The sequence below is a fragment of the Topomyia yanbarensis genome, chromosome 3 (genome assembly GCF_030247195.1).
Source record: "Topomyia yanbarensis strain Yona2022 chromosome 3, ASM3024719v1, whole genome shotgun sequence".
Classification (NCBI taxonomy): domain Eukaryota; kingdom Metazoa; phylum Arthropoda; class Insecta; order Diptera; family Culicidae; genus Topomyia; species Topomyia yanbarensis.
In genome coordinates this window covers 112,665,144-112,685,402 of record NC_080672.1, presented here as the reverse complement: position 1 = coordinate 112,685,402, position 20,259 = coordinate 112,665,144, and positions in this window count along the sequence as shown.

The window sequence follows — 20,259 nt, the reverse complement described above, 5'->3', positions numbered from 1 at the left end:
CAATTCTATGATGCAATAAAGTTTAAGGGTTAATATCTTAAAGAAAAAAAGGAATTCTAACGAAATATTTATACCAAAAGCGAATAATCCCTATACAATAAAATATTCCTCATGAAGATCGGTGATTTTGCGAAAAATTCGAGGATCACTTGACATGGCTTTACTCAGGTTAGTGAATGTGGTGGCAATGCTTTGACAGTTGTGTTGAAGAAAGGTGTGTAGGTATAGCATGAGATATAAAATGCTTGCGAAAATTGCAAGAGGTTTTAACTGCAACATTTCAAGCGATACTAACATTATTTGCAAGTGATTGTCGCTTGCAATTATTGCAAGAGCTTATTGTTTTGGGTGTAGAAGCATAGAATGTCGGGTGCCCAAATCTGTCGTTCCAGTCTAGGGAAGCGCAACCTTTTGTATTTTAACTATGATTTGCGCGATTAAAATTTTTAATATAATGCTTTTAAAAACTTATCGTTTTATCTGCTGGAAAATGTTTATAGAATTACTTCTTAGCGATATGCGCAAAAATATCGAAAATTGTCGTTGTAATGGCTTATAGCGTGCAAAATCTAACAACCTTCCGTTGTGCATCATTTTTATTATTTTTAGAGGTGTGCGCCGCCGCGCCACGCCGCCGCCGCCGATGATTTTGACACGCCGCCGATTTCAGGAAAAAATGGTCAGCGCGCCGATTGCCTTTTTTGTGCTGCGCCGCCGATCATATTTAAACTCGCGCCGAGTCCATATTTGACCTGAATGTGTATTGAGTGAAAGAATTTTGGTTTATTTTGCGATAATCTTTTTGGTTGTAATAGTTTTGTCTGATTCTTACCATTCCCAACAAACATTTCGTGGTTTTATAAACGTTTTAACAGTTGCTTTATTCAGCTCTAGCTGAACATTGGAAGTATACGTGTAATCATATATCGTTTATTCCACCCTTAAACATCCGGGATTTGGAGAATTTATTCAGCTGGTCTGATTAAGACACATGAAAGAACAATTCTTCAGCACGTATACAGCCTGAAGAAAACCATAGTTCAGCTTTATCAATAAACCTTTTCGTTACCGCTATTCAGCTGAGAGAATTATCATAGGAAAATTGTTAAAAAAGACATTCATTTCAAGTTACACACGCCATCAATCTCTTTGGAAGCCATATTCTTTTATTAGTGTTACGTTACAGTTAGAGAAAAATTGTATTACCTTGTTGGATATCATATCACGTACCTGGATCCGAACCAGCAACCTGTTGAATACTAAGCACTTACCTTACTGTCTGCACCAATCTTGCATACGTTGAATGCTTAAGAGTTCACCGATGTACCGACAAGTCTAGGCTGCTGAATAGAGTCTGTACAAAGGCTACAGTAGCCTTCTATAGATTTAAGTGAACCTAGTTGACTTGGGTTCGAATCCCAACCTACGATAATATTTTTATTTCATTTTTTTTATTTAATAAGTTTTAGAACATTCGGGAATTTTAAATTAGATAATTTATTTATTTCAAAAATGATGATTATAGTCGTTTTTGTTTCCAAGGTGAGGATTTATGGTTGTCACAAAATATTTAGATAAGTAAAAATGGGTGTTATATGAAAGTGGTGGTAACTGAATGATGGATTGAAGTCATTTATAATTCTAAGGTGGCAATCTCCTCAATTTATTTACCACTCCCTGCCAAATGATTTTCTTTCCATTGTGATTTTTTTGGTAAGCGGAAGTCGCTGTTCGAATTCAATAGTTTATTTATTTATATCAATTAAGTCCGCCAGCGTGAATAATCATTTCATTGTACCTTTGTTTGCAAGTCGATGGATAGAAAAAAATCATGGTAACAATGCTGGTGTCTAAAATTTATAGCAACATTGGAACAAAAAGTTTCTATTGTGTTCAATATTAGTATATTCATGTTTCACAAGTAAACAGACCGTTTCGAATTAAAAGGTAAATTTACATAAACGAGGGCGCGAGTGATTTGGTAAGCTTGTACATTGAAAAACTGTAAATCATGTATTTCTCGTGGTGAAAACTCAGTAGATATAAAAAAAACTAAATAAACTTTCTTTATTTCTTTATTCATTTATTGATCTATTGCTCCTTAACTGTAATATATGCAAAACATCTCAATTGGAATATACCGAAATAATAAAAAAAATCCTTCACATAATAGTAAAAAAAAATATTGTGTGTGTATTGGGACTCGAACCCAGGTCGGTTGCCATTCCTCATGATTTGCTAATCGCGCCAATTTTTGTAGTAGTTACAATTACCTTTGTTAAACACATAATTCAGCTGAAAGTCAAAGGTGGTATAACGGTAAATGCAAAGGTAGAAACAACCTCTTGAAGACATGTAGTGCAGCTTAATGATTAAAGGTAATACTTTTGGTAACAGCATCGTTTATTCAACTCGCAATTCAGTCTAATTAAGATGGTTGAATAAAAGCTTTAATATTGTCGCTATTACATTTATTAGCAATATAGTTCAGCCTAGTTGGAACTGGCGAATACTGGATTTTAAATAGGCTGAATAAACTGTTAATGTTTAAATAGTTCAGCGAAAGTTTTATTCAGCTTACATAACCTTTAATCTGCTTTAAATCAACACGTAGTCTTATAGTTCAGCTCCTAATGTTGGTTGGGTTGCCAATCTTGAGGCAGGATATTGTAGTCCATATGGAAACAAAGCTGCTTTCGAACCGCACGGCAATTCAGCAAGAAATTAAACTGTCACCGTGTCTGCGAGCGGGTTGCTTATGAACTGTGAATTTATATAGTGTTCCGCTGTTTAAAGACTGGACAAGCGAATATCAGCCGAATAGGTCGGTAAAAGGTATTGAGATATTCAGAAGTTAAGCAATATACTTGTTCTAAGCATTTCTTGTTTTACTAATCAATCAATCGATATGATAATAAAATAGCCTGGACAATACTTTTGCTGACTTCCTACTCGCATAGTCATCCGGATCGCAGCAATCAACCGTCAGTCTGTGGAAACCATAATACTCCCTACTGTCGAGTTCTCAGTAGTTAAAGACACAAGTTACTCAGTGCAAGAAAATATTCGGCTCATGTGGAATTAGATAGCATATCGATCGAATGATGTCACTTTTTCATGGTTAGAAACAGTTAAAACTTAATGAACCGACATATAAGCCAGTACAATTGTTTCTACAAAATCTGTGTAAATATTTAAATAAAAATACGTTGTAAATTACCATCGCACGCGTGAATCACAATTCTACTCAAATTTGCACGCAAGCAAAGCTCGTATAGCGTCATGCCTTCGATATAGTAATTCAAGCCGTATGACTTTTAACTATTAACCTTGGTCTGATAGTTCAGAGGGTAAGGCGTTGGTGTCGTATAAGCCACCCGTCGCATAAGCCAGCCCCCGCCAGGAAGGATTCTTAGTAGTCAGTAGTCTCGTAACACTAGCCATGCAGTAGCACTGCACATTCCTAAAACCTGGCTGCAAAGTCTACCGAAATGAAACTTGGAACGAAAAACTAGTGCTAGACATACTTCTGTCAACATAATGGAAGGTTTTCTGTACGTTTACAACTGGTTCTCTCTAGAAAAATCCGCATTTCAATTTTCTTATCCTTTGTTTCTCTTTTCCTTTAATTTACCGAAAAAGTCTACAAAATCGATACAGTAGAACTTTGCCGCAATCGAAACTACCATACCATATTGGCCTATTGTTCGAAAGTGATTCGATGTTTAACCTGTATTGGAAGCCGCACCATTTTGTAATTTTATCATGCTAAGGATTTTTTCCAACGATATACGTGGGCAAAATATTGAGTGCGGTGTATCAAACGATCAGAGTGGCCCAGAAAACGTCCCGTTGATTTCTATTTCAATATTTCAGCAAAAAACATTATTGGTTATCCGCAGAATCTCGTGCTCGTGATTTTCTATTGAGAGTGGAGACCTTCTTTAGCGGTGGGGATACAGTTGACTGCTTGTCTGCTGTATCTTTGGGATTATTTGCTTCTCTCATGTCTGACGTCCAGGTCTTCATAGTTAAAGCTGTATTGGTACCGACGGTCGGATGTTGTATCTTGCTTCTTGCACTTGCGCGTGAGCAACGTCGCCTTTTTATCCTCACCGATAGTGCTAACAGTTGATTTTGGGGTGCTGGATGCTGTTTAGCAGTTGTCATTATGTCCTGAACAACTGTTACAAATTTGGGAACCGTTTGTAGGTATTTGTATAGAGATCACTGTTCAAATAGGTATATCGTCGATGAGTCGGCAATTCGCTGAGATACATTCTCGTTTGTATATGTATCTTTGTATTGCGCAAGGATTGTTCACGATGTGGCGTCTGATGTTAATACATGCGCGTAGGAATTTGCATGTTATGGGGACAAAGCGTGGTTTATTTAATAGTTCCGTGATTTTTAGTTGAATAATCGATCCGTATTCTCAGCATAAAGAAATTTCTCCAAGTATCAGGTTAATAAATTCTATTTCACTTCACTCGGTTGTATAGGTCTGGCTCAGGCAGAAGTATAAATTAGACTGAAGACCAGGTATTGTTATTTTATCTCAGAGGAATATTTATTAAAATGAATGGCATAAAACTTTGCATGCTTTCTGAAACTGTGTTAGCATCGATATTCGTAACAGTTGGCATTGCAAGTATTAGGAGCGGTTGTTTAAATTAATCTTTAGTAATCGCAATTTTGGATATTTACTTTTATTTTTTTCCATTTTCTCAAATAAAATTAAATCCCGGTTAAAAAACAGTGTTATGCTTAAAGCTGATGACACCGCTACGTCATCAATATTTGGTTTAATTTTGACACACGCAGACACAATAGTCAACATAGCAAGATGATTGAGAAAATTACTACTTTCCATCCATATAAAAAAATATCCCACGCCGCTTTGCGCCGCCGCCGCCGCCGATGATTTTAGCAAACGGCGTCACGCCGATACGCCGCCGCCGCCGGCCCAAATCACACCTACGCCGCCGATTACGACATTTTTCATCGGCGCACACCTCTAATTATTTTTGCAGAGTGTATCCTCATATTGAGAACAAAAACGTAGTTCTACATTAAAAGGGTGGTTTACTCATATTAAATGATTGCGATAGGGATAGTTTAGAAGCTTTGACAGCAATTCGAACCATTTCGGTTTTATTATTTTACTATAACCGAAGCAGCACAATTTCTGAAAATCAGCAGCGTGAAAACAATACATAATTTTCAATTACAATTGAGAGTAGTCCCTTTTCGACTGAAGGTTCAGATCAGAAATAAAATGCAAATATTATGTTCGTTTCTATCAATCCATACAGAGGCTGTGACAAATCATTAATTCATATGCTCGTTAGCACAAAGCATTAATTTCAGATCACCATATTACTAGTTTCAGTTTCATGCAACCGCCGTACAATGCCTATCGCGATACACAATTCTGTCATTCGTCTCGGCGATAAATGATAAATGATGAATATTTGCTAAATGACGGCTGAAATTTTGAGCTTTGTTCCGTCCGATCGCGTCATTTCAGATGCAAGCTGTATGTATTCCCCTTCCACATGCATGTCCTACTCGTCGTACATGACAATACCATCACACCGAAATGATGCCGCGCGCTCAACCTACTACCAATGACGGGGTATGGGTTGCATGTCTATTTATTTTGCCATCATCGCCGCCCGCAAATCCGCTTTTCGTATCTAAACAATCAGCCCCGTTCGGGATATGCTTTCCGCAACCAAAGCGCGGTGGTGATCGGACCCCGGTCTTTATCAGTGCTGTTGGTTGGTGATAGCGACCGTATGCCAGTTGGTGTACAGTCTGTTACTAGTTTGCAGGAATTAACTATTACTATAGACGCATACTGACAACGACGTTGTCAACGCGGTTTAAAAAATTGATGTGGAAGGAAGGGTGCTACTAGAGGTAATCTAGAAGGACAAGAAACCTTTATCATTTGAATTTAGTGTATCTTCCAATTGAAACAGTAAGCATTTTTATTATGTTTTGAACATTTTTTACTATTTTAAACTAAAAATCGATCTGAAGATGTATCGATCATTTCAAAATGCCTTTTGCTTACTTGAAACCATCATCTAAAACAAACTTTTCATCAATATTTCACGTCGGTAAACTTTTCCCGAAAGTTCGAGCTCAAAGCTGTTTGCCAGAATGATTGATATTATTTTGAATATATTACAGAACTGCCGATGCACCGCGTTCTGTTAATTGAAACACCAATTGATTAACGTACACCGTCAAATGCACAACAAATTTCACCCCCAATTCGAAGAAAAAAGCAAGCTGTAATACGTTTCAAACATGCAAGTCAGCAGAGGTAAGTGTAACAGAAGATAATGTTTCATTACAAGTAAGCGCTATGCTAATGTAGCTAATCATAAAAGTAGCGTCCTCTCCCTCTTTATCCTCCACTGCACAGTGGTCCAGAATGTAAATTTAGCAGGAATTTTAACGTTTTGTTAAAACTAGACAACTTAGCCTTACACTATGTTCAGGAAAGTTCTCATGCTTTGCAATGCATTTCCTTTCATTTAAACAGAAGCTAGGGTGGTTCTAATTTTAGCAAATTTAATATTGAACTTTTCAACGGTTCGAGATGGAGCTTGAACAGGCAGTCGAAGCAAAGTCAAAGAGGACGTAATTTGGTTAAACAGACCCGCCGAAAACCATCCGATATGACTCTGAATGGACATGTGATTTTATTCCGTCCTGTGCGACTGGACCTTAATAAAATCACAGGAAGTCAATAAATTTTAGTTTTGAGACGGCCAACCACGTGCTTCAGTAGATCCACGCATGCGAAACTCAAATCCGTAACTACGCCATTTATCTGAACTTTGTTGGAAGGTTCGTAGACACTGCACACTTTCGTAATGATTTTGTCTCCAGGAAAGTCGATTGCTTGCTTTAGACTGGAAATCACTACTCCGAGCCTATTTGGGTGGACGTTTCAAAATTCGGCGTCGGTCGATAATCGCCCCCCCGTGTTTTATCTCTGGGTCGGAAAAAGATCACAAATGGTCCGATCGAGTTCAATGGGTAGAACTGTCAATTTCAGCATCAGGTGATTCTATTTCAAAAGAGGCCACTTTTGCATGGGTTCACAGCCCGGCACAAAATTCGAATGAAACGGAAAGAATTAGAGGAGATATAAGACATTAACAAACGAATCAGATTTAATCGGCGAACGAGCTAACATTGGTATTAATCGAGTCGTCGGCTATGGAATACCAGACTGATTCATTAGGAAAAGTGCACAACGTATTTGTAATAACCTTGAACAGCTACAGTTCAAAAAAATCTTTCAACCGTTGTGTGTCCAACAAACAAACACCTTTAACAGGTCGACAAGACTACTTGGGTACCCACAAATTGTAATGCTCTTAACTTTGACTTTCTTCAACCGATTTGGACACTTTTAAATGTTTTGAATTCAGGAACTTGTCCACTTTTTGATTCTGTGAAATTGAACCGGAGGAATAGATCTGGTTCTTGGTAATCCGGCTGACGCAATTCCAAGATTTTTGATACCCATATTTCCAGTATTCCACTGAAATTCATAAACAGTATCCCGGCACTGGAACATGCTTTCGGAAATCCGGATTCCTGAAATTCCATTGACATTTCACTAATTGAAACCTAAAAAGGTACCGGGTACTGGTAGGGCCGTTGGGCCCAGCATTTTCATATGTACGAGTTTTAACGATCTGGCTCCAGGTGTTGAAAAAGCAGATTACCAGCATTCAGGCAAACGATGTGGAAAAACCAAAGATGGAAAGTTCGAGTCGAGTCTCTGTCGCAACGGAGAATTAATGGCAATGGAAATCGTATGTCATTCCAACAGCGCAGTTGCATATAAATTCTATCATACGCTTTTCGGACAACGGTCTGACATTCGCCCGACGTTTGTCCGACGTTATTTTGACATTGATTAGACATCAAACATGGTCAGATGTTGGTCCTAGATTGACCAGATTTGGTTCAAAATTAATCCTACATTCCGACAGACTTTCATTTGAAATTGTTATTCCCGACATTTTCTCTTGCATTTCATGTAAGAAGGCTTCTAACAGTAATTGCAATGAAAAATCGTGCTTTTTTCACATATTGCCAGACTTATTGTAAGCTATTCTTACCTGGGTGTATCAGCAACGTGCACATTTATTTGTCTTGCTCACGCATGCTTTCATTTGACTGGCAAGTACACTTAATTGATCTTATTTAATTCCATATATGAAAATTATTCTAAAAACCTGTTTTAATCCACCTAGTGGTGCAATTGCGCCTTTCTCATTTATCCAAACTATGATTCAATAGCTGGTTTTGTTCAATAGCATTGTGGAAATGTCTATTACGTTCTTATTTCACTTAGCACGTATCCCACGACTAAAGAGCGAACACGAAATTATTGCGACACCGAAAATGTCATGCCAATTTTCTTATAATGTTTAAAATCAAACCAAAATTTTAGGATAGTTTTATACATATATTTACTTCAAAATCAAAAGAAAAGTTAATCGATGGAGCCTTGAGTGTGAAATTGAGCGCATTTTCGCTCGATGCCCTCCATCAAAGTCTTTACAGTGTGATGGCGGTACCAGTTTCTCAGTTCTTTTTCCATTTTCTTAACATGTCCTCGTCTTTGACTGTCTTCTTGCTCTTCCGAAGATCCCGCTTCATCATTGCCAAGTGCTGCTCCACCGGGTGCAGCTCCGGACAGTTTGGCGGATTCATGTCCTTTGGAACAAAATGGACAGAATTGGCCTCATACCACTCCAGGACACTTTTAGAATAGTGGCATGATGACAAATCAGGCCAAAATAGCGGAGCTTCGTCGTGCTGTTGCAAGAACGGCAAAAGGCGCTTCTCGAGGCACTCAGATTTGTAGATCTCGCCATTAACTGTGCCCTTTGTCACGAAAGGCTCACTCCTCAGTCCGCAAGAGTAGATGGCCTGTCAAATAAGGTATTTGGAGGCGAACTTCGACATTTTCTTCTTCTTAAATTTGTCGTCCACATAGAACTTGCTCTTGCCGGTGAAAAACTCCAACCCCGGAATTTGCTTAAAATCGGCTTTTATATACGTTTCGTCGTCCATCTCACAGCAGCCATATTTTGTCAGCATCTTCTCGTAGAGCTTCCGTGCCTGAGTTTTAGCCGTCGATTGTTGCCGCTCATCGCGGTTTGGGAAGTTCTGTACCTTGTATGTATGTAGTCCAACTCTCTTCTTTGCATTCTGGGCGTAGCTCTGCGACATGCCGATCTTTTTAGCCAAATCACGGCTTGAGACGTTGGGATTTGCTTGAACCATCCGCTTCACCTTTCCCTCCGTCTTTTTGTTCTCCGGTCCCGGTTTTCTTCCTTTGCCGTGGTCCAACGTCAACCGCTTCCTGGAACCGCTTCAACACTCTGGAGACGGTTGAATGGTGAATGTTCAACATTTTTCCCAACTGCCGGTGCGACAGGTCAGGAAATTCCCGGTGTTTGGAAAGAATTTGTTCTCTCGACTCGCGTTGGTTGACCTCCATTTTCGTTGAATCGAAAAACACGACTTCGAGTTTGACAGCATGTAAACAATACACATCAATGAGAAAATGTGCAAACTTTGGTTGATTTTTACCCAATGGTAAAAAAGTTATGCCCTGTTGAATGTGTCGCAATAATTTCGTGTTCGCCCTTTACCACGAAAGTAGACGCAGACTCACTTTAAATAAAAAAGTATAGGGGATACCGGGGCAGTTTCTACTTTTAACCGTTTTGATGTAGATAGATCTTGCAAAATAGAACATGTGGCTGTTGCTAACATCCCTGAATTTTAGCAAAGTGTTTGTTGCATTGTCTTTGTTTTTCTAGACAAAAATGTGTGACGCGGAAAACCCGCCAATTTACTCCGGGGTAAGTTACTCCATCCGCATATTTTACAAAAAACTATTTGAAAAATAATTTAAATTCATGGATAGATTTAATATCTATACGGATACTGAAAGCTTTTTTTACGCACTATCGAAAAATAAAATCAATTGGTTTAGTTTGAAAATCACCCTAAATAACACAACGTGTTTAAAATTAAAAAAAATTACTTGGTATGCTCGAAAACACAATATGGCCCACAACTTTTACAAAATAAAATGCTCTTTTAACAAAAACACATTGGATAATGGGTTTCACATAACTTGAGGTATAAAATGAGAGGCAGCGCTATATGTCTAATAGAAACGAAGACAAAGGGATTCCGCCAACTTACCCCAGCCACCAACTAGCCCCGGGCTCTCCTAATATTTATTTAACTTAATCTTAATATTTTGAAGTGTTAGTGGAATGGGTTTGGAAGTAGAGCGGATGGGGGTTTAGTAGAGTGGGAGTGGAGGATGCGTCAGAAATCCTTCATCTTATTTCGGTATACGGTGTGGATGAAGGAAATGCGGATGTGAGGGTAGTCCAAAGGGAGAGGAATGATGAAGGAGCGAGGTGCGAGGGCAAGAGTGGGGAGAGGGGAAGGGGTGCTGAGTGGCGACGCAATACTCTAACGCAAATGTTGCCTTTCATTTGAGACTTGGTTTGAGAATATTGGTTCAGTCATCACCAAAGAAACGATGTGACTTAAATTTTGGAATATGCCCGGAATCCGGGACTTCCCGAATCGTCGATAGGGGACAATATATCCTAAGAATGTTTGATTGGCAAGTGCTCTAGATATGCGAATCGAAGTAATTTGGTGACCATTTCAATAGTTTTTAGCCTCTGCGGTGTTACGATTGTACCGATTTATATGGGAAATTCCAGTGTAACTTTAGTAATCAACCTGTAACTCCGGAACCAAGAGTTAGAACCGAACGAAATTCAGCAGCAGTCCATGGAATTACTGTATCTTTCATTTGAAATCAATTTTGTAAAAATCGGTAGAGAATTCGCTGGTAATAGGTGTGATATTAGCTTAGGAACTTGGTGAGTTCCCTGGAGGCATCATGAACCGTCATAGGTGGCCAATGTGATCAAAGCTGCTTTGATTTATCATTAGTGATCCAGACCCGCAAACTAGAGTAATGTTGAACCCATTTTAATATGTTTTACGTCATTTGGACATCATGGTGGTACCAGTTTATATGGGAATTTGCTGTGTGACCGCACTCTTCAATCCGTAACTCCGGAACCGGAAGTCAGATCAACTAAAAACTCAATAACAGCTCATGGGAGCGTTAGAACTTTCAGATGAAACTAAGTTTGAGAAAATCGGTTCAGCTATCTCTGATAAAATTGTGTGGGTTTACATGACACACACATACACACCCATACACACATACATACACACAGAGGCATTTGCCGATCTCGACGAACTGAATCGAATGGTATATGATACTCGGCCCTCCCGGCCTCGGTTGAAAAGTCGTTTTTTCAGTAATTGCATAGCCTTTCTTTGTATGAGAAAGGCAAAAAGGATATGTACAAAAAAAATCGAAGAATTTCCAATTAATTATTTTCATTACTAATTCTACGAACTACCAAAATCGGCTCAATTTATACAAAACAGATACAGTCAGTCACGGGCAAGCCGTCGCGTGAACCAGAAACCCTTCGAAGTGGGCCGATCTGAAGAATATACCACGTATTGCAAAATCAACATCAACCAGAGATTCCCATTTCCTCATTGAACTCGATCGTTAGTGCAGTCATCGAACCTCGTAATATCTCAGCAGGCTTTTGCTCTCTATCTCTCCGCCTGTGGGGTTCAGCATGGTAATCCGCACGGCACACGTAGATTGCTTTCTTTTTCCATTTCGCAAGATAAATGCACTCCCATGTCCAAACTGCATACAGCGGAGCACTTGAATTAGATTTTTTCGTTACGCCAGCTCACCTGGAAGTTAAAAGTGAGATTCATCTCCGGCTTTGCCGGATCTTTGTTTGCAGTGCTTTTTATAGCGCTGCTGCTGCTGCAGTGGAATTCTCAATGGTTATTTTTTCCGCTGCCAGCACTGTTCCTGCCTTGCTGTGACACACACTCCTTGTTCGTGCGATGGATAGGAAAATGTGAAAATTCATCTCTGATCCGGCACTAATTCTGAAACTGCCTGTGGCGCGTTATTCCCGGCGAAACCCTGCCCTATGCAAAGTGGTTGATAGAGTCAGCTTTGGAAACTATCGTCGCCACTTTTTCTCGCTCTCAACATGCACCGGAAAAAATGGTTCCACCCACTAGCATGAAGCATAGTATAAACGCTTCTTTTGATTGTGTCACCTCTTGGAATCCTTTACCATTCCATCGCTAACCGCAAGTAATTCAAAATGAATTAAACTGAAAATTAAAAGGAAATAAAGGTAAAAGGGAAAAAAAATGATGAGAGCTCTGTAAATGAAGAGGCTTTCCTAGTAATGGTTGGCTGAGAGCACGGTGCTTCATTACCGTGCACAGGATTTTGCTATAATTGTCGTGACAAATGGTTGGCTGTAGCGGCGCGGTGCGGCGACGACACACCACGAAAGTGATCTTCACTTCAATTATGACCCACCACCATACCACCGAGCGCTTTGGAAAATGATGACATTGCATTGTGCGCGGGGAATAATAGAATAAGTACAACCATTTTGTATGGTGCAAACGTTTTGAACTACTGATAAATTCCCATGACAATGAATGTTTTTAATTATGTATAAACTCATTATTGCAGGACTGATGGCGCAAGTACATTGCCAGAAAAAAATATGAGCAAGCAATTTTCTTAGTGCGAAATATCCTTTGGTATTAACATACGAGACTTAACAATTACAATTGTCCCAGATTAACACTAAGTTTAGCCCTCATCATAGGTTTCAATAATTTAGCATTCGAAAATTTTAGAAGCACGACAAACTAGCTATGTGAGTAACTAAATTATTTGTTTATTAAAAGATTGTTTTAAATTTAATTTAAATTTAAAGGTACGGATTAGTGATTTGCTCTTTTTGGTTCGTGTCGCTGTCATTTCTATGTTTTACAATTTATCGACTTCGACCAAAGTTTGTACGAAGGTCAAAACATTGTAGAAATTATAATAATGATTCAAAGAAATTAAGGGGTTATATATGTTGAGATGCCGGAAAAAACGGAAAAGTTTGAATTTTGTATAAGGTATGTAGTCATATTTTTATGGTCGACAATGACTGGGCAGTGCGTAAGCCTCTTGTACCTGAAGGCATAAAATAGACCCCACTTGCGGTCCTTAGCTTCCTGCCCAGTAACTCCTAGCCCTGGCCTCCTCGTGGCGTCGACTGGGATACGAGTAACCTTAGTGAAGATCGGGTAACCAACCCCGGTGGGAACTTTGGTCGTATGCTGGCAGGGAAGGGGGGGGGGGGGTTACCCTTCTTCGGAAGGTGTAAACCTGTCCTGGTGTCCAGGTGGGACCTTAAGCAGTCCTGGCACGACGGCCCACCGGCGAGACAGGTGGTTGGCGTAGGCCCTATAACCCGCCCCTCAAAAAACCCACATAACGAACAATACAGAAGAGAATACGACCCAGAACAATCGGCAACGACCCAGGCGACGAATAAAGGATCACGATTGGAAACTCGGAACATGGAACTGCAGATCGCTCGGCTTCGCAGGATGTGACAGGATAATCTGGACCCTTCGCAGACTGCGTGGCTGGTGACGCGCGGCCATGGACCGAGTGGAATGGAGGAATCTTTTGTATACGGCACAGGCCACTTCGGCCTTAATCTGTTAATAAATAAAAAAAAGCCATATTTTTATGAAATACTTGTGATACGTTTAACGTAGCACAATGTCCAATTTACAAAATCAACTTGAGAACATGAAAAATATTAATAATTGTCGAAGTTATAGTAATTTCCGCAAAACGCGTTTTATTCAAAGGGGTTTGCCGTGACTACGCTTCCAGTCCAACAGCTCAACTCAAACCAACAAACTAAAAAAAATCATAAGTATATGTACGTGTGGTGTCTTTGAACGATTGATTAAAAAATAACTTTCTTTTTAGATTTCTTACAAAAGAAATGTATAGGATTCGCTCAAACTTTGAAAACTTTTTCCGAGGCCCGGAGGGCCGAGGCACATATACCAATCGACTCAGCTCGACAAATTGAGACAATATCTGTATGTGTGTGTGTATGTATGTACAAAATATCATGTAATTATCTCAGCAATTGCTGAACCGATCTTAATGAAACTAGTTTCAAATGAAAGGCCTAACGTTGCCATTTGACACTAATATTTTAGATTTTCGATATGTTGTTTACTTTCTGATATATGGGCAATTTTGTCAAAACACGGCAGGTTTCTCGCAAATAACTTTCGAACAATGCAATATTGTCTCACAGACTGCACATAAATAGCTTGTAAACATACCTTTCTAACAAGCTATAGATTGTCTAAATCCGTGTACGAGCGGCGGAGATATTAAACATTTTGTATTTTTATTCCTCGCTTACCAATTTTCACTAACTAAAAATGAGTATTGCTTTACTGGTGTTTTTTTGGGGGCAAAACTAAACCGATTTTGAATATCGGGGTATGAAAACACATCTACGTGATTCAAGGAATTCGATGTTGAGAACATTTTGTGAATTACCCCTATAATAAATTAACTATTTCTCAAAAATCAATATACAAGTTCACGTCAAAGACAAAAAAATGTGTTGATTGTGAAACAGCGAGTTCCAGTATTTATCCCTTGGATTAGGCGTTGCGTTCAATCATGAGGTAAATGTTGGATGGTATATCAATACACAGATCAAAAAGTAATTCACCTAGTAGTGAGATAAAAGATTTCTCATATAATTATACTCGTGGCGTCACCGAAAGCAATTGTATGTTTCAATCCTAAAACTCTAGCGAAAAATTTTGCATGATTTGGGTTATATTGGTTATGGCACAAAAATTACTACTTACATTTGAGGTTTGGTTTGAGAAAACAAAACTATTTTTTGTCTGCTGCTACATCAACTCAACTTTAATTCAATTGTATTCAAAGCCTGTATCTACGCTATAATTAAGGAAATTCATGGCTATATCAGAAAAAATATTTGGCCTAATTGGGTAATATGGATGTTTAACGATGAAAATTTTCAAAAGAGACATTCCACGTGCGCTATTTAAACTATTCGTATCTCTATTGAATTTTGAATGAAACATATGCTCAAAGACTGAAAGCTGAAGCCAGCAGGATTGGACTTGCCATCAACGTTTCGAAGACAAGATACATGAGAGGAAGAGGTTCTAGAGACGACAATGTGAACCTCCCATCCCGAGCTCGGATTGACGGTGACGAAATCGAGATGGTCGACGAATTCATGTATTTGGGCTCACTGGTAACCGAAGACAATGATAACAGCAGAGAAATTCAGAGACGGATCTTGGCGGGAAATCGTGCCTTTTTTGGACTCCGGAGGACGCTCCGGTCGAACAAAATTCGCCGCCGCACGAAGTTGATTATCTACAAGACGCTGATTAGATCGGTGGTCCTCTACGGCCACGAGACCTGGACTATGCTCGTGGAGGACCAACGCGCGCTTGGAGTTTTCGAACGAAAGGTATTGCGTACCATCTATGGTGGCGTGCTGATGGAAGAGGAACGTGGCGCAGGCGAATGAACCATGAGTTGTATCAGATGCTGGAAGAACCATCCATCGCGCATACCGCAACAATAGGACGTTTGTGGTGGGCTGTACACGTCATGAGAATGTCAGACGATGACCCGGTGAAGATGGTTCTTGAGGGCGACCTTACAGGAACAAGAAGACGGGGCGTACAGCGAGCACGGTGGATCGACCAGATAGAGGACGACCTGCGGACCCTTCGAAAACTGCGAGGCTGGCGACAAGCAGCAATGGACCGAGTGGAGTGGGGACGGCTTCTGCATACAGCGAGAGACAAAAAGGCTCTAGCCTGAACGGTAAGGTAAGTATATGCCCAAATATGTCATGTGAAAACTAAGAACAACTTTTTTGTAATGATATTATTGAAAATGCACATTCGTTGTATTGGTACGAACTTTCATGAAAAATAACGGATCAAAGACCAAAAATATCCACAAATTAGATCCAGAAAAAGAAGTCTTCCAAAGTACCCACTCTCGATGGGGAATGCAACTACAATGTGTCTTCTAACTTATCGTCGTCCATATTTGCATATACTGAATAGTTTGAACCACTTCTTTTTCACAGTATTGGTTTGTATAGCACTTATTTATCCATATTCCCTGCACGAGAATTCCGAATGAAACAATATGCAAGCTATAAGGATGAATGGAAAGAGACTGCATTGCAATCAACTGAATGCATGGCTTTTATGCTATCGACATAGCATAGACATTTCACACTATTAACTTCAATGCAAATAAAAACTTTGAAATATCTACCTGTCTCATTCAAGAATCGCATTCTCCCTCAGTCGTTCTCTGTTCAAGGGGCTTGAAAGCACATGTGCCCTTGTCTCACTTTACTATATTCAATTGCGCGTTAAAATACTGGACCAGTATTTTAACGCGCAATTATGTGGCCAAAAGTAAACTTCGAATTCCAAAGCAAATTGAACGTTCCAGGTTCTTGATAACTAATTAAGGTCCAACAATAAAGTAGATACACCAGATAATCTTAAAACGACGTCGTCAAGTAAAGAAGCATGCAAACAAAAGGAATAAAACCAAAAAAGACGGAAGCCCTAGAAAGTCCATTGTATATTTATTAGCCTTTTCTCAGAAGATGGGATTTTCAAAAACATTTCAAAACTTTCTGATGCAATGGTTCTCAAATTCGTACAATCCGGTTTATTCATTTTCTTTATTCAAAAATGTTTTTTAACTTCAAATATATGATCATTTCATTATAATTACTTATTCCATTCAGCACATTTTTATTCGTTTTGTTCATCTGCGTCATTTTACTTATTTTATTCGTTTCATTCTTTGGATTCACTCTGATCAGTTTAGTTTTTTTGTGCATTTTACTCATATTATTCATTTAACTTATTTTATTCATTGTTTTCATTGCATGCATTTTATTCATTTTTTCCAGTTTATTCATTTTGTTCAGTTTCTTCATTTTAATAATCTGACTACTTTTTCAGTTTTAATCATTTCACCCAAATAGTTTATTTGATACAATTAAATTTAAATAATATTATTTTATAACCTTTTACCATCGTTTATTTTTTCATTTTGATCAATGCATTTTATTCTGCTCATTTTCTTCTTTTTATTCATTTTATCACTTCAGCTCATTTTGTTTATTTGATTCCTTTGTTTTATTTATGCATTTCATTTATTTTTTACTTTATTCATTTTGTTCATCCATTCATTTTATTCATTTGGTCCATTTCATTCATTTGATTCATTGTATTCACTGGATGAATTAAATCAATTTGATTCATTTGATTCAGTTGATTCATGTGATTCATTTGATTCATTTAATTAATTTGATTAATTTGATTCATTTGATTAATTTGATTCATTTGATTCATTCGATTCATTTGATTCATTTGATTCATATCTTTAATTTTATGCATTTCATGCTTAGTCATTCCTTTTATTTCATTCAATTTGTTAGTATGAGTCAATTTATTCTATTAATCTTATAACTATTTCTAAATATAATCTTAATTTTTATTTAATAGCCATCTAATTTGATTCGTGTATTTTATAATTTTGATTCACATTAATTTTTTTACTCATTTTATGAATTTAAAAACCTATTATTTCATTTTTTGCTTTACTTTTTAATTCGTTCGTTTTGTTGATTTTCTATAATTTATTCAGTTTATTCGAGATTTTATTCGTGCAATACTAGAAACTGGTTTCATACCACCTCTGGTTGGGTGCCTACTTCTCATGAGTTCTGAAAACTAATCCAATAGTGATATGTGTAAGAAATGTCTCATCTCACTGCTATGTGGATTAAATCGGTTTTTTGGAAATGGGGACGATTTTTCCAAAAAAAAAAAATCACTATTTTCGCCTGAAAAAAATATTATCAAAGAATTCATAACATTAATATGAAAATTTTGACGAAAATATGGAATCGTTCAAGGACACGACAATTAAATTACGAACAAGCCAAAAAATGTTTTGAGATCGGTTGATAATTTTTCGGCAATCGACGTTTTTGGAAAACATGATTTCGAGATAATCGCGTTTAAAATTTCTAGTATAAGCCACATCTCCATAAGGGAGCAAGATTAAAAACGCTATAACTTTGCGTCTACTGCTCCGATCTCTATAAAAATGATAAATACTATTCATGATAGTGGTAAATAAATATTTTTGTTTGTTGAATCAAATTTAATTTTTATCTTTCTTATATTTGGGAATGGCAACGACAATTTTTTTTTTGCTTGATTTATGCAATTAATACATTGAAGTTTTACATATCTTACAAAAAAAATGCAAAGGATTCGCTTTTTGGAAGATTTTGTTAGATGTATTTTGATTTGAAATGACTAAATGTCATGACTTATATTGTGTAATAAAATTACAATTTTGTCTGCCAATTAGCATACTATTTAAAAATATGTAGAATGCTATTGTTTAAAAAAACTATTTAATGAGAAGTTTTCCATCTTGCAATCACATTCAAAATGTTCCTTTTCTCTTAATGTTTTTGCTTATATTTGGCTGGACAAGCACAGTTTCCTGTTGAACGGCAGGCGGAGAAGATCACTGCGCTGTGTGTTTTCACAGCCAGTGTAGCTGAGTTAGGTACGCTACCCAGTGTCGTCCAACACGCAACAGAGCTTTTCCGTTCAAACACTACGCTTTCTTTTGTATTGTGCTCGTTTCCAGCACACTTTTATGTACAATCTCGAACACAATTATTCGTACAAAAAATTGCATATAGATTCGAACTCCATTTGCAAACTCGTTTAACATAGTGTCGTACTAGTTGTCTCTTTCGCTCTACCCATCATCATCAGCGTTGACTCATTTTGCTTTGTGCGCTTGGGTTCAATGTTTTATGCGAATGAAGGTATATCTAATTTGTTACCAGGGTTACATATTCACAGATTTTTCTGTAATGTCACAGATTCTTTTTCACAGATGGCAGATTTTTGGCATTTTGATAAAAATTTCACAGATTTTTGAAAATTTTGTGGTTTTTCACTGATTTTTCGGAAATTTATCACAGATTTGCCTGTTTGTTAGCGGTTGCATGCGTAACCTGCATTATAGCAATATGAGCTTTCGTTGCGCAAAGACGAAAACTTTCTTAGCAACAAATTTACGCGGATCGATGGATGGCACAACGATAGTTTATTATTTACGTTCGATCAATTCATTGATTCATTTTCACTTCACCTGATTCATTTCCACTCAGCCTATCCTATTTTAATTCTGCTAATGGGTACATACTACAAAGCCTATTTATGAATGCATACACTGCCACTGCCGTTGCAAAAACGCATCTAAGTCCATATATAAAATTGTTTTCGATTCTTGTATAGTTATAGTTTCGATATATAATTAAGACCACTGCATTCGCTACATTTGTATGCATACTTTAGGAAAGTTACAATAATGGCAACATATAACTAGAAAGCTTGGTCTATACATGAAATGTGATTATATTGTCCAAAATTTGATTTTTCTTCACCGGTCCGGGCTTTTTTTTACCACACACGATCGAAAAGTTTTTGCAGTTTTTAAAAGCTGATCTTGTGCTATAAAGATTTAGTTCCAGATATTAGTTCGGTCACGGTTTTCTGTCTTCTATCTTCAGTACTTCTCAAATATGTTTAATCGGATTCGATCACCTACTACAAATGAAATGACCTGATAACCAAAAAGGTTTGGTTCAATACGTAACATTCGATGTGGGTTAGTTTTGCTTAAACTATACGTAAGAAACATATTTGATTTATTATTAATCGAAATGTACTCAGAAAATAAATATTTTACATTAAGTTGTATAGTCCTACGTCTACAGTTCGTGTAGTTTTTTAGGTCATTTTATGCCATTTTTTATAAACCAGGTTTACAATACAACGTCGATTAAATTACCACCCACAATTGATACACAAAAAGCAGCTCTTTTGCGGGCATTTTGCATTTTTTTCACATGAAATTTTTTATTTAAATATGAGAACCCGAAAGTTTTTGCTATCTTTAAAAAACTTTCTCAATTTAAATGATTTTTTTCCATTTTTTGTCTTGAGTCATATTTGCTGTTTTGTTTCTTATTCTATTCAATCCAGGTTTTGCATTCTTTTTATTTACTTCATTCAATCTTATTTTAGTTTTTTGCATATTTT